Consider the following 16,470-nt stretch of genomic DNA (forward strand, 5'->3'; position numbering starts at 1 on the left):
GGAAAAAAAAAAAATGTTTTATCCACCTCATGGATTTGCATTGTGAATTGGTTTGAAAACGTTCCAATTGCTCTAAATTATTTAAAAGCTAATTTAACCTCATTCCAAATTCTTCAAGATAAACTTTGGTTCTCAAACACTAAATCCATGCTAAACTGTGATATCATTGCGTCATCTCATTGATTATGATTAACAACCATCTTTTTTGTTCCTTCTACTTTGAACATAGTAGCTTAGTTTAAGTCGAGTTTTGTTAGTTTTTAATGAAGAGTTTTTAACTGAAATATGTGTGACTTGGAGCTGTGTGATTGTTGTTCTCAAACTCTTTTTTTATGGAAGCTGTGGTTAATTTATTCCATATATTTGCAGAATTATCCATTTGATCATGATTTGAGCTCGATTCACACGTTCATATTTTTGTTCTAACACACACCCAGTAGGGCATGTGTTAATAAACAATATATTACAGTCCAAGATTTATCTGATTAAATAACATATTTACTACCACTACTGGGGTGGGCAATAAATATATTAGTTGCACAACAGTTGTTTTGCAGATGTTATGATTTCCCCATGTGAAAGAAGTTTTCCTTTTATTGTATATGCTTTGATTTTGCTTTACATTTAATTTATAAATGTAAAGCAAATGTGAGAAAACTGCATTTATTTTACTTATTGTCACCTGTGGCCTCTGATTAATTTAGACTTGAGCTGAAAAATTCAATCACCCATAGCAATCTTGCAGTTTCTGATAGAGCCATACTTTTTTTTATAGATTTTTTTTCTTTTGTAGTGTTGTTTTCTTCCAACATCTAAAAAGAAGGGGTGTTGAAGAGTCAAAGAAAATGTCTTTGATTATCAACATCACCTGCTATATAGAAGTGAAGATCCTGGGAGGTTTCATTGGCTGCAGGTGAGCTGTTATTTGTTATAACTTTGTGACAAACCCAGCTAAAATACAAACCTAATCTGTTCCTTTAATGACAAAAACAATTAATAAGCTTGATAAAAGTAAATCTTAAGCTTATTTCTGTAAATTAATTTTACCAATTCAAAAATATTATGTCTTTTTACAAGAAAGTAGAAACTTCTAATGTTTATTGAATTGTTCTGAAACAGAATGAAGGTTAATATAAGTAAATTGTGTTTCCACACTGAAAGAATACCTAGTTATACAGAGTACTCAAATTACAACACCTTTGTTTGTTTGTTTGTTTTTTTGCATTTTTAAATTATAGGATCCTAATTACAGTCCTGTCATACATTTAGAGGTGTATTTAAATTGTAATTACTTCGGCTAAAAAGGGTTGGCAACCTTTTGTCTGCATGACTCTCAGCATGCAGCTGTGTTTACTGTGATTATATTTACAGCTATCAGTCAAAGAAAGAAAGGAATCCTTTTACAATATCAGTCATTTTTAAAGGAAAACAAAAAAGCTCATGCAGAGGAGCTGCTTCAGATACAGTCGCAGTGGTTTTTAGTCATTCTGATCACTTTATGTTATACTTTGAGCTGAAAGTTTAATAGAACTGTTTTAGTATGCTGATTTTATTGTTTTTGTATCAGGGACATTTTAATCTGAAAGCCTCTGGGCGCTACTAGCAGCTTAATCCCACTTTTGTTTCATTTCATATTTAGCCACTAATATTCAGAAGCTCATTTTTAAGATCTTCTGGCCAAGCAGTTTCAACAGATTTGTTTCAATAGAAATCCAACACACGTAGAGTTCTCTACAGTATAGAAAAAGTCAATAAAAAGTATGAACTGAAGCCAAAATGAGCGTATAATGAAATGCGTAGAACTCTGCTCAAACAAAATCAATTAAAAAATACTGCTGAGAATGGTGGCTGCTAATTAAATGTAATGAGACTAAGGGACAACTCAAGGTTTTTTCTTATTTTGAGGGACTAGAAGAGATGCTAGCTTTTATCTGGATCCAACAGGAAAAGATATTTTGATAAAAAGCTGAGCAACCAACCATTTAATTCTTTTTAAAGCTTTTCTCAACATGTCTCTCTACGTCAATACTTTATTTATTTTTTTTTACCTTCAGCAACTTGTATCTCTTTTAAAACAAATTATTCAACTTCCTCATCTGCTTAAGACTTCTGAACATATCTATGAAAATTGCCTCACACTGATACTGATAGCTTTATACACATCTGAAAAAGAGATTATTTTTGATCTGCTGATTTGCATTGAGGCCAGAGCTCTGGAGGAGATAATTTGATAGCAGTAAAGGTTAAATTTCTAGATGCAAGAAAAAGCTTGTTTGGTTTCCTTATTCTGCTGCTTGCAAAGCCAGCAATCATCATGGAAGAAAGGCAATAATGTAATCAAATAGCAATAGTGATGAGCACTTGAGAGAGAGGCAGGATGTGCAGCAGGACTTTGGAAGATGTACTCTAGGAGGTGCTGTTGCATAAATCACATCATGGGATGTGATGAAATGATTAACATGAGGTTCTGCTGCCAACCAGGAGAGTTTAAATGAAGGACAGAGAGCAGCTACTGGCAGGAACAGGGTGTTTATTTTTACAGTTATATTTCAAGTTAGTTTATAAATTCAGGCTGAGCTGTAAAGCATTTTTTTTAAAGATTTAAAATCTTTTTGGGAGAAAGCCAGAGTTTTTTTTTTTTTAAAACAGTTTTTTTTTTAGCCCCAACTCATCCCTGTCAGCAGATAGCTCTCATAAGTATCATGACTGCCATCTACTGGCCAAACCTCCCAACAGCATCACATTGCTCTCCAACCATTTCCATGCCTGGAAGTTTAAAAAATTGATAGGAAAAATAAATAAATAAATAAACTAACAAAAAACGGAATGACATAAAAAAGCTGTACTACCAAGATCCTTTACTCTGTGAAGATACCTCAAACAAACTTATTTAATCCTCTGAGTGGTTCACTTGGGGACTCAGTTTTGCTTGCTGATCTGTTAAGTCAGTCTGAAGGCTTCTCTTTGTGGTGTCACACAGGAAATGCAGGGGAGCTAATTATAGTCAGTAAATTGAACATATGAATAAACAGAGGAGGTGTAACTCTGAACCAAACAAACTTCAAACTCCTTTTCCGATGAGTAATGACAAAACTAAGTTTCCCCTGAAATTGAAAAAAAAAAAAAAAAAGTTAGTGTGATGTGTCATAGTTTTGATCATTGGAGTATTAATTGCCTTAATTTATTTGAAAAGAAAACAGAGGGGGGGAAATGAGCGATTTTGTTAAAACTGCACAAAAGATTTGCATTTGTGTAAAAAAAAGTGTCAAATGTTCAAACTTTTGCAGTTAAAGGATATTCTGTTCAGCTGCTTTTAAATGCTATGCCAATTAAATAAAGAATTAGTCCCCCAGGCTTACTGCTCTAACTCGATGCCAACTGTGCAAAGAAATCTTTTATGCGTACGTCAATGAAGCTTGTCACCCAAGACATCAAAATGGTCTTTTACTGAATAATTGAATAACAACTGTTCTTTTATTACTTCTCCTATACTTCATTCAACAGCAGGTGAGCTTCTTTCTACTGCTTCTTTTTGTCCCAATCTATTAATTCTTTATAAGCAAGGCTGCTTGTTTTATTTCTTTACTGATACAAACTTTAAATGCATTCAGAAAGATAGAGATTTATGCTGTTGGAAAAAAAGGACAAGACTTGTGGTGCCATGAGTTAAATGTGCAAAGAAATCACTAATTTCTTTTGTAGCAATCCCTTCTCCCCAGCTTACATCAGTCTGGTTTTAATTAAACTCCAGCACCAGAGAAATCCTTTGAAACTGTGTTTTTTTAACTGATGAATGAACTCAAATTTTATGGGACAGATGAGATTAAAGTTTGGAGGTTTTGCAGGGAATTTAAGCTGATGTTTTGAATAGAAACTATGAGCAGGCAGAAATCATCTCTAAACCAAAAGCACTCAAAGCAGTTGGAATCACAGTAAAGGCTCCATAAATTAAATAAAATAAGTTTTTGGGGTTCTATAAACCGATGTGATGTGGGATGTTTTAGATCCAATTCCTTACTTTTCAAATTTGACATGTTTTGTGAACTGATTTTCACTTCTGAAATCTTGAAAATATCTCAATATAACGTTCAAGACAGGTTCTGTTCAGAGCTTAAAAGCAGTTAATATCTTACTTGCAGGTGAAACATTTTTTGGCTTTTTAATTGTTGTTGATTGCAGATTAGTCCAAAAGGTGTTCAACCAATTTAAAAAGTTGTCCAATGTTATAAAAATCATAAATTTAAAGGTATAGTGGAGGATTTTTGAAAAGATCTGCCCTCTCCACCTAAAAAAAAAAAGCAATTACACAACCCTGTACCCGTTCCCGAGAGGGAATGTCTATTTAACACGTGTGAGACCATACAGCAGCCCATTTCTCCTAATGCATGCTCTGTTTAAAAGTTGCTGCCTGCATTACTCATAGTTTACTTTCTAAAAGAAGATTTGCAATTCTTCCACTATGTCAGACTCACCTCTGGTAAGTGAAAATGGGGATGAACACGTAAGATGGCTTTATGCAAACATATCACCAGAATGGCTGACAATTAGGAGGACCACTTATTTTGATGATCCACAAGGAAAAAGAACATCCTCCACTATATCTTTTATTTTTGTTTAATGAGCCATTGTAACCGTTAAATTAGGTGGGGAAGCTGGTGATGGTTAAAAAGCAGGCTGTTTATATGCAGGATAAGGAGAAGGGCAGCCTCAATAATCTTCTTTTGAGAATCATAAATAAAAAATATCTGAAGCATTCCAGTCAGAATAACTGATATAGAATAGAATAGAATAGAATTCAACTTTATTGTCATTGCACTGTCACGAGTAGAAAGCAACGAAATGTGGTTTGCATCTATCCAGAAGTGCTATACAGGATATACATATTATTATAGGTGTATATGTACAAGCAAAAAGTAATATTAGGGACTGTAAAAAGTTGTGTATAAATATAAATATGAATATAGGAACTACATGCACAGATCATACAGATTATAAAAGTGATGTTACAATCAAAGGTGTGTATGTACACAATGTTATTCAGTTTACTAATTCATCTTAAAGCTGCAGAATCTTCCTGATGATTGATAATAATTATGAAAACCAGTTGCATAATCCAGGCATGCATAGTCAACCATTTTGGATTGTCCTATTTACCAAAACGACCTTTATATTTAGGAATCTAGCATTACATTTAGATGCAATGTTTATTTTTTTTACCCAATGTAACTGTCCAACAAACAACACCAAATTTTACAACATCTTAAGTCTTTTTCTTTAGGCAAAACATGTTAAAGCATCATGTTAAAGCTTTGGGTCTAACTACATGAGAGCACAGAAATAATGAACTGAGAATGGTAGGCCCTCTGTAAATAAAACCTATAGCTGGATCCTTCTCATACTCTTTGATGATCTTGACTAAATGTTATTGTAATACATTTCCAAAGCTTTTTATTAACCCTACCTACAGGTTGCACACATATATGGAGAGTCTGGAAATGTTCATAGAGAGATGGGAGTGGTAACAACTTATGGTTGCTTCTTGAGCAACTGGAGCGCCACAAAGACTAGAGGGAAGTTGAAGACTGCTTATAGCTCTACTTGCAAAAATATGTACTCTTACATTAGCAAACATGGCAAAGGTCAAATGTTTTGATCTAGAGTGCTTAAGCACATGAATATAATTAAATGTGTCCCTTTAAAGTTCAAGAACTGTCCCAAGAGTATTTAGAACAGCGGTCAGAAGCATAGATGGATAAATAGAGAACGAACTTGAATGATCTCTAGTATGATTTTGCATGACAGTGATTTACAGGACAGAGAAAACTTTGCTCCCACAGACAATACTGTCTAAGAGCTGTGGTACTAAATAAGACACTACCACTTAAGAAAATAAGAGACGCTGCGTAGTAGAGCCAAGTCTGGATGTTGCGTCAGCACAGTGAGTTAAGCCACACTCCGAAGCCCAGGCTGTTCCTGGAGCTGGTTCAAGCAAGGTCTTGCAGCATTGCCCATCCTTTCTAATGGTTGTTTACAAAGCATATAAGGTTTCCCAACACCTCCACTGACTATAAGCAGCTTTTCCTTTAAGGAAGGATAAGGATATGTTTAAAAACTCCCTCTAAATGAGGTCAGTGGCTTTTTTCATCACATTGAATCCATGTTGGCACGCTTCGAATTAGATTATGTGTGAAGCGAGTGATGGTTTCACCATCTTTGATTTCCTCCTCTCCAGCTGCAGTAGAAGCAGTTTATCAGATGAGTTTTTTTTCTATTCGGTACTGTTTCATTAACTCCACAATAGATTAAAGTGAGACGTACTTTTTAATACAGCAGTGCCTTGCATTTATTATATTTGACATAATTAAAAAATGAGGGACATTCAGGCTGAATGCAACTCTAGTTGTATCATCGTCACTCAGTGCTTTCCTCTCTCTGCATAGATATTCATCTATTACTACAAAAAGCGAAGGCTGAAACCTTTGCCGATGTGGTTAAAGGCTGTGATCTCTACACGCTGACTCTAGCTGTCGTATTAAACTATTCAGAGGTTTGTGAAAATATGATCTGCAAATACTTGAAAAAATTGAATAAAAGACTGAATTGAAATACTGGATTTGAAAACCAGGAGAAGTTTTCAAGCAAAGAGGCGGCCATGAACTTAAATGTCATTAGAGTTTCAAAACTAACAATGTTATGAGATTCAAACCAAAAAGGTAGAAACAGAAATACTGTTTTATATAGGAACCATTAATGCAAAAATGCCCACATTTGCTTTTTATTAATAGATTGAATTAATAGAATCTGAAATTAATTGATTAACTGAATCGGAAAAAAAGGTAAAGATGAGTTTATTGAATGGAATCTTTAAGTCCCATGGTGCTTGGTTAGTCTCCATTTCCGTGTTACATTAAAAACCAAAAATGAGGAAGAGCAACATTTAAGACCTAAATTACTAAGCCCTAGACATATCTAAATGTAATTTTCTTTATTCAACCAAAACATATTTCTTTCCTAACCCTTGGGAAAGAAACAGAAAAATGCTTTCAGACTGAAAACATCTTTATTGGTATTAAAACAGTCAAACTCTGCTTACAATTACCTTTATTGTTCTATATTTTTGCACCTTCCTGGGTGCAAAACAATCCTGACAGATTATTTTTGATAATAAATTCAAAGACTTTGAGCTTGGAGGGTCTATTTGTCTTTACCCACATTTTTGATCCCTCCACAGATTTCTTGTTAGATTCATCCTGGGACTCTGGCTTTGCTAGTATATAAAGAATAATAAAGTAAAAAACAAAATCAGTTAACATAAACCAGGGCATGATCAAATGAATAGGTTGGAACTCTTTAGTTTTTGGATGAGTGATAAAGGTAGTAGTGAAGGTTTTATACAAAAAAACAACTTTTTTATAATAAATTTCCTACCCCATGGGGAAAAATTCAATAAATTAATGTCATTTTAATAATGAGCATCCAGTTCTGAATACATTTTACTCTCATGGTGGTGAGACTTCTCCCTTTGGACTGGTTTTTGGCTGAATGTTTGTGTCCTTTTCCTGCTCTCTTATTTAGGGGTTTTCAGAGAAAATCATTGTTCATCCGACTACCAAACAATATTTAAACCCTTGGCACTCAAGGATCTACACCGTGGGGACCTGTTTGAGCTTGAAAAAAGTGTTTTTACTCTTTTAATTTTTACATTTTTCACAAAAAGATGATATTATAGAGCAAGATGAAATCTGTACAACTTTACTCGACAAAAGCCTCAAATTGGAACGCTGACCTGAGGAGGTTTTAACTGAAAACATGCCATTCATTTTCTGTAGCATTGCTTTTTGAGCAAAGCTGATAAAGGTTGTCCGCTGGCTGTCTCTCCTTCATCCCTATCAACACTTAGACAGCCAAGTAAACCTCAAGGGCTTTTATTTTCTTCCTTTTCCAAGCTCCATGTCCCAGTCGAAAAAGCAACATCATTGTAACATGGAAAAATGAATTATTTTCCTCCTATTTTTCTCACTCTCAGCCTTGGCAACTGTGCTCTGAGAGGCGTCTCAAGGCAATGTGCACTTTCCCCTGTTATTATTCTACCCATTAGTGTTTTTGCCATTGTCATTTGGATTTTAGACCCATTCTTAACAGCTACCTCCCATGTGGTGTCCTTGATGCCTGACACAAAAGGAGAAATTGGCCACAGCACCCCAAGGTCCTCTTATGATATTTTTTTGTGAAATAAGCCACATTTAATGATAACTAACTATATGAACCCATCTAAAGGTCTTAAAAGTCTTATCAAGGAGGATAAAAAAGCATCTCCTTCTCAACCTTACAAAAAAAAATTGGTGCTATGCTGAAACTCATTGTAACAAATGCTTAGTATAAAAAAGCATGGATGAAAAAAAGGAATGAATAGCATGATGCAGCGTTTTTTGTGGCACTGTGATGCAGCTGGGTTTCCTGGCTTTCAAATGGGAATTGTTTTATAATCAGCTTTGGAACAACGTAACCATTGTGTTTCTCCTAAAGCAGGACGTGCACAAAAAACACAGAAATAATATATGACCTCAGTTTGTGTCAGATCCTGCCTGAGGGTAATGTTTAAAAAAAAAAAAGAAAGAAAGCTCTCATTGGTTACAACAAAGTAGCTGTAAACACAGGTCCTCTTAACCACTTCCACTTTCCTAAATTAGTTTAATCCTCTTTCAAAAGATAACTGTCATTTAACCACCTTTGAAAAGCCGCTTGAGGGAAATCTGCTTGATTAAGCAGGACTGTTTTTTGTTTTTATCTACTCAAATTTTTAGACATTCACTATTTCTCACCCCAAAAATGCACCGCTAATAGAAGATTAACTCAGAGTGAAATTAGATTGACCTCACATGATGCAGAGGCTGTTCATCTTCATTAAAACACTTGATGGGCCCCAACAACAAATAACATGAAATCAGGAACTATTTTTTGTTTGTTTGTTATTAATCTCTATTAAGGCTGTAACAGTTTAAAATGAGACAAGGAGAAACGATGAACATCATTTATTTATCTATTTTTTCTTTTACATTAAATTAATCTTCATGTGCTGTTGGGATTCTTTGAAATTCTTTCTTGTCTAACCTGTTACCTGCTGGAGCTTTTCCCCTAGACAGGTTGTAACATATTATTACGACCTGTCTAGGGGAAAAGCTCCAATCACAGCATATTATTAGTGATCCCTATGCTCAACAAATCCTAAGCATCCACAACAGATATAACTTCCAACAGGCAGTCTGTTGATTTATTAAATGAATGTAGAATAACACATTTTTCTTACAGAGGAGGGAATTCATGGTCTGCAGATTGAACCAAAGACAAAAACAATAAGCATATAAGGAACATTCTCAAAGAACAACAATTACCTAATGAAAATAAACCAAATTACAACAACTTACCTCACTAACTAAACAAACAGGAGAAAATTATAGTGCAACATAAACGGCGGTTCACTCCTATATATGTTTCCCCCACATTGGTGCACCAATCTGTTGTCTCCATTCTTCAGGATGCAATCAGAAATCAGCAACTTTAAACCCAGATTTGCATTCAGAAAAAACATAACTTACAACTAGAGTAACACCTGCTAACAAGATGGGAAATACCACAGATAGATTTAACATATGGATCATGAATTTATTTCTGATAAAAATAAAAAATTGCTCTGTTTTTCTCAAGAGAAGTTGTTTATATTATTATTTTCCTACTGACTACCGCATTTTCAATAAATGCATAGAACTCATTTACCCTTTTACTCTATTATGGCTTTACTAACTTCAAATAAATGTCAATTTTAAATATACACAGGTATGCTTAGTCATGCTTGTCCACGAAAACAAAAATCTTTTTTGTTTCAAATCTTTAAAAACAAAAAATCCTGGATTTAGCAATATAATAGATTTTATTTTTGTTAAAATTATATTAAATATTTGCATTAATATCGTTGGTTATTGTACAGTATATACCATTAGTTACCTCTTTTAGAATTATTATCAGGATTACCATTATTGTTATTATCTCTAATTATTTTAGTCTTTTTTATAAACAAATGTATAATATTCAATAGTTCCTTTATAGTGATTGCAAATAACTTTCAGATGCTTTATAATAACACATACCCATATACAAATGATATGCCTATAGTCCTAATGATCAGATTGAGCAAAACATTAAATGTCATCAAAAAAAATAGATTGCCATTAATCTTCAAACCAATCTCCACGCCTTGTCTGATCAAGAGGAGGGGGACAGTGGAAAGGAAAATCTGTCTTTCTACAGTACGAAATCTCCAGCAGAAACAGGCTCAACATAAGCAGTCATCTGTCTCCACTGCCTGGGTTTTTCCTGTTGTCATACCTGAAATGTTAAGGACAATGATATGGTCCTTTTTTCCAAGGCTTTGCTGTTTAAAGACTGATAACGTTGACAAAGCTAAACATTTATCAACAATCATGTTGCCATCCTGCAATGCCAGTGGTTAAAAAGTACAGTTTCCCCTGAGTTACAGTTTGTAACACTCTTCAAAATGGTCTGACTGCTGCCAAATGTTATCAAATAGCGCGAAGTTTCAAAATAAGAAAGAATCTCCTTAAAGTGAAATTTAAAACAATGAAATGCTGCAATGCAGGAATCAATAAAGATTGGGGTTTTATTGTCTGCCATTCTAAAATGGGGGCCATCTACCGCTAAAGGGAAGTCAAAGTTCCATCCATCTGTCCGTCCGTCCATCCGTCCTTCTTATGATGCTTTTCAATCTGGGTAACAGGGGCTGGCATCTATCTCCAGCAGTCTATGAGCACAAGAAGGGGAACAAAGAAAATTGATGTGTGTTTAGAGAATCAATTAGTTAAATTTGGTGTTTAGTAGAAACTATGAGAGGTGTTTGTGAAGAACTTTTGAATGTTCCTATCCAAAGATTTAAGAAAAAGGAGAGTGTGCTTTAAATATATATAACTTTGGTCATTGCCTTGGAATAGTGGACCAAATAGTTTTCTTTTTTGCAGTTGTTGAGGGGATTGAGGGAGTTGGTTTTTCTGGTCCACATGTGCTTTGTTGCTCTGGAGCAGGTTTACGATTGTGGTTCAGTCTTGTAGCTAGCAGGCAGGTCAAGAAAACAATCATCCTTTTAGTTTGGAGCAAACCCAAGATAGCTTCCATGGGAAGAAACAAACTCTGTATGGTAATTCTTTTATTCTAATTCTATATAGAAGTGACAAAGAATAGGATTTAAAGCCAGTTAAAAGGCTGATCAAGATTTGTTTATTTTATACTTTCAGGCTATCTGGCTAAAAATTGTACATGCCAATTAGGTCATCTTGAATATGTAAAGGTTAAGATACTTCACAGTCGCAGAGTGGTACAGTGTAGCCCCTCTGCTGCTGTTGGCCTCAAGTTGTGAAGTGAAGTAAAGGTTTGGCAGGGCGTCAAAATACTCTGGTTTAAAGCTGCAAAGGTTGAGACCTTCTACGTGAAAATCTGCAGACACAGCAGAGCTATACGCTTGGGTGTTTCTTTTGTAGTGCATACAAAGAAACAGATATGCCTGAGGAATCACCATGAGAACCAAGGAGATCAAGTTGGCAGAAAGCAATCTTGCTTCATCTGGTCTTATCAGCTTGCCGGTCTTGTGTGTTTTAAATGCATGAGAGGGAAATAACCTAAAGAGGCAGGTTTTGCAGAGGCTTAGTTGTGGCTCAAATTTGCAAGAACAGTATCAGATTTTTCAATTTCTGCTTGGAAATACTTGTTAATGTTTTCACACACTGTCTTAAAAGTGATAAAAATCCTCAATGACGTTGTGATAAGAGTCTGCTCTTTGATAAAAGCGAAAAACCTCCGATCACTTTGGAAAAACTTTTTTTAAGAATGCTTCTGCATTATGCCACATTATTAAATCTAAAAGGTGTTTTATTCAATTGAATCATTGCAGCCTCATGATAAATATGTGAAGTCATATTCAAAATCAGAGTTATTGGCAAAGAGTACAAAAACAAAGACTTTGTCTTTAATGTCACTTTGCTGTAAATGTACAGGTATATGGAGTACAAATATATATACATTTGATTGATAATAGTAAGGATTTAGATTTTTTAAGACGAATATACTTAGAAATTTTTTTAAAGGTGTGTTTTATGCAAAATGCTGCAATTGGGTGAACAAAGCAAAAACAGTTGGTATGGGCCGGTCTGAGTGAGTCACATTTTGGAAATTATGCTTATACTGATCATAATTATGGTGCTGGTGGCTGGCCTAATTGGTCATTTAATTCACCTGCCTAACTCAGCCCAGTTTCCAATGTCCGCATATGTAAGCCACCTGCTCCTGCTTCTATATATACGGCTCAGCCCCAGCTATCGGGGCCAGATTATTGATGCCAATGCTTTGTTCTAATGCTCATTCTCGGGGGCCAGTGAAGAGAGTTTTTTTTTTTTACGTTCCGTAGTGTTTCTGATTTCCTTTACGCTGATCTGCCTCTTATCCACTGAGCATGCCCTGTTCCTGTCTATGCTCAGTGAAGAGAGCGAGTTTTAAGTGTTCCGTAGTGGTTCTGATTTCCTGACCTGTTCTGCCTCTCAACCACGGAGCCTGCCTGTTACCATCTAAATGTTCTGCCTGAATCACTGTAGACTCCTGGAACCCTGGATCTGCCTCTTCTTGTTCTCATCAGTATCCCTGACCGGGTTCCGGACTCCTTGACCACTGAGCGTGCCCTGTTCTAATCTGTTTCCCTGATCTGGCTCGGACTCCTGCATGTTCTCTGGGGCTGCATCATCTGGGACACCCTATGTGGCACCTGCGCCCAATGGCTGGATCCCACTGTGTTCTATAGAGATGGACTACATTGTTATACCAGTTAGTGACTCATATGGATAATCATTCTTCATCAGGTTATCTTAGTCATTATTCTGGGCTTTTCTCTAACCAGAGTTTTTAGTGATGGGCAGCGCCCTGCCCTAGCCGCTGACACTGCAGATCCACAGCCTGGTTCTGTTGTATTAATAAACGCTTTGAATTATCCCACTGTCTGTCTGGCCTTAAATACTGGGGCCTTCTGTCTTGCTTTCTGATAGCAAAAGGATATTGTAAGGTTGAGACTCTAGATTAAGACTCTACAGTCTCCTGAGGCTGCAGGTGGTGATTGGGTTGATCTTTTGTTGGAGCTTTATGCTTAGAGATAATAATAAAAAACAACAAGCAACACTTGTTTTAAGTATGACGCAGAATGAAACCAACAGAACATAGTTTCTCTAATTAGAAATACAGTTTGGACAGTCTATAATGAGTGTTACTGTATGTTCTTTAAATGCACATCAGTAAGATGCTCCTTCAAGGGATTTATTTTTATATCTTTCAGTCGCAGTCACTGGTTTGAGGAAGCTGTTCCCCATTCCTCATTTTTTGGAAGGAAATTTTAAAGAGGCTTCTTCAGGATGAGTATCATTTCAAGTCACTTCAATACATTTTTATATGATCAAGCCTTCAAGAAGTCTTTGGTGAATTTGCTGGTGCTGTGTGTCACCATCACATTGAATGGTTCATTTCTGCTTCAGCTTTACTGTTTTTTTTTTTGCAGATGGTCTCACATTTTCCATAAACACAATTTGACACTTGGAAAAAACCTGGTCTAATTCAGAGAGACTGCAACCATTCTACTTTGGATGGTGAGCTCTTCTTTCTAGCAACCTGGCAAAATGTATTTTTCCAGGCTTTTATTTGTCCTCCAAAAGCCTGACAGCCCAGGGTGCCGACGAGGAAGCAGAGCCGTAGTTTAACATATTTGCACCTTCTCTACCTGCCCATCACCTCACTCTGATAGTGTCTTCACCATGGCCAAAATTAAAAAAGAATATTTTCCTAAAGGAAAAAATTATGCTAATCTAATTAAAATAAACATGACTGCAATAGAGAAAGAAAGTTAATACAATCAAACGTGGCTTACTTAAGATAATAATGACTTGATTTGTGATAATCAGATTGATACATAATGTTTTACAGAAACCTGGTTGCAACAAGTGGATTATGTCAGTATAAATTAAGCAACTTCGGTTATAGTAGATGATAGAGCTGTTTTTGTTTTTAGTGTTTAGTCCTGTGTCTCTCCTTAACATAGCTATGGGCTCAGCTTTTACAGTGACCAACAATATGTGCTCCCTTTCATCCATTTTGACATTAAACTTTCTCAGAGCTCATCTACTCTGGTACTTTCCTAGACAGAGTTACATTTTTTAACATAGACACTATTTATAGGTCATGCTTCTGTTTTTCTTTTTTTGTCTGCTTATTTCTCTGTGGACCCTCGGTGGGCTTTGTCAGAAGGACACTTACACTGAGTCTGGTTCTCCTGGGTTTTTTTTCCTGTTCAAAGGAAATTCTTTCTTCTTCACTATTGTTGCATGCATACTTGTTTTGAGGGATTACTGTCGTATCAACAACACCATGTAAGCAAATACTGTTGCCACATGTTCATCTAGGAAGAGATTAAACTTGTTTTCAATCTGACTGTAAGACTTGATTTAATTGTGTCTGTAAAGCACCTTCAGATGAAATGCATTGTGATGCTATACAAATAAAGGGAAAAACTGAAATCATATTCTAGTATTAGAATATGAGATGCTGCAGAATGCCCTGAATCATTAAAGTTCTGTATTTCGCAGTTCAGATGCAGGTACTTTGGTTCTTTTAATGGGTTTCAACATAAACAGGAAATCAAATCAAACTTGTCCAGATTTTTTTTTTAATTGTGGGGTCATGCACTTCTAATGCACTTGTCACTAAATTAGCACTTGTGACAATTATAACATTTTTAGAGACTACATTTAGCATCTTGCTGTGTCCTTCAAGGGTTAATTTTCTTTGAACAGTAAAAGCTTGGTATTTGGACAGCTAATTGTCATGTTACTAATTCGTACTTTTTTCATGCAGTGAACGTTCCTTATTTCAAGGTTTTATACCCATTTAGATTCTTTACGAAACTCATAGGCTGCTAAAATCTTCTCTCTTAATGCTTCAGATAATCCCCCTTATCTTTCTGAGGTGATCACTCTCTTTTTTTAACAATCAGGAGAAGACTAAAACTAACTGTCTGTGCTTCAAATTGTGAAAACCTTGAAAATACTTGCAACTGACATAATATACCTGTTTTAAAGGTTAATCATTTTAAGTGGGTATAGAAGAATAAGGAGGATAAGGCTGTCATAGTTTGTTTTAGAAAGAAATAGATTTTTGCAAATAATTTTCAAACTATGTTGTTGTATATTTGTGGTTTATTTGTATTACTTAAATTTTTAGTATGAGTTAGAATGATAACAAAATATGTCTTAATATTTCTAACAGCCACATTGGCTGTCACAGGGTAAATTTATAGTGAGATAAAATTAATATCAGACTAAAAAAATTATGACCTCTGTGTTGGGTGCACTCAGTTTTAATTAAGTGTTTTGGGTATATTATACGTAAACTGGTTTTAATTTGTGAACTAACCTGAAAATAATGTTACTTTCACCCAACCTTATCAATATCCCCTTTCTCTAGTCGACCATAGCAAATACAAGTAAAGTTTGTGATTGTAATATTAAAAGAGGATAAAAGGTTCAAAGGGTTTAAATCATAAAGCACAGAATATCCAAATAAAACAACTTTTTCTATTCCTGCTCAAGTCAAGGTTAGTGCCTGTTCATATCTCCATCTCCTGCAGGATCCCATTTTGTATGCATTTATGTAACAAGATAAAGTTATCAAGACTTTATTTCATCTTTAACTACAGTACTTCCCTGCAGCTGTGGCTGGACGGCTCATCCTCCTGCTGGGATGGACGGATTCCCTTCATCTCCCTCGACTGTTTTCCTCAGCATTTTTTTTTTCTTTAGAACCCATTGTTTTCAAGGCTCCAGTTATTTTCTTTCAAAGCAAAAGTCTTCCACGGATGAAAATCTGCCACACAAGCATTTTCAGAAACACAGAGATTGCCTGCTTACCCTGCTTCTGAAAATTTGACATGTCTGTGTTCCTCTATTGATCAAATTTATTTATGCACCTATAATTGAGAGAGAAATGAAAAAAAAAATGTTTTATGTCTGCACTGTCATGGTTTCCTCTAACTAAACGGAGATAGAGCTGGAGTCTTGCAAAACTATTCATTCTGCTAAAACTGTTCATATCTCCTAACGTCAAAGGTGCAAAAGGTTTTTTAATGGGATATTGTAAACTGGAAGGGAAAGGGCATAAAATGATTTTACAACTAAAACTTTAACTGTAGGGCATGCATATGCATAGAGCCCCTTTTCTCTGACTAACTCTTACTAACAGTAAACCCAAACAAGTAAAGTACACTAGACAAAATAAAATTATAGCCAAACTTTTGTATCATGCATTTGACCAAGTAGTTTAACTAGGAATTCTGGGTTACCCAAAAAGCATTATATGCATAACTTAGAAGATATGGAA

Source organism: Cyprinodon tularosa, unplaced genomic scaffold, assembly GCF_016077235.1.
Source record: "Cyprinodon tularosa strain WSP-4 unplaced genomic scaffold, ASM1607723v1 ctg304, whole genome shotgun sequence".
NCBI classification, from domain to species: Eukaryota; Metazoa; Chordata; class Actinopteri; order Cyprinodontiformes; family Cyprinodontidae; genus Cyprinodon; species Cyprinodon tularosa.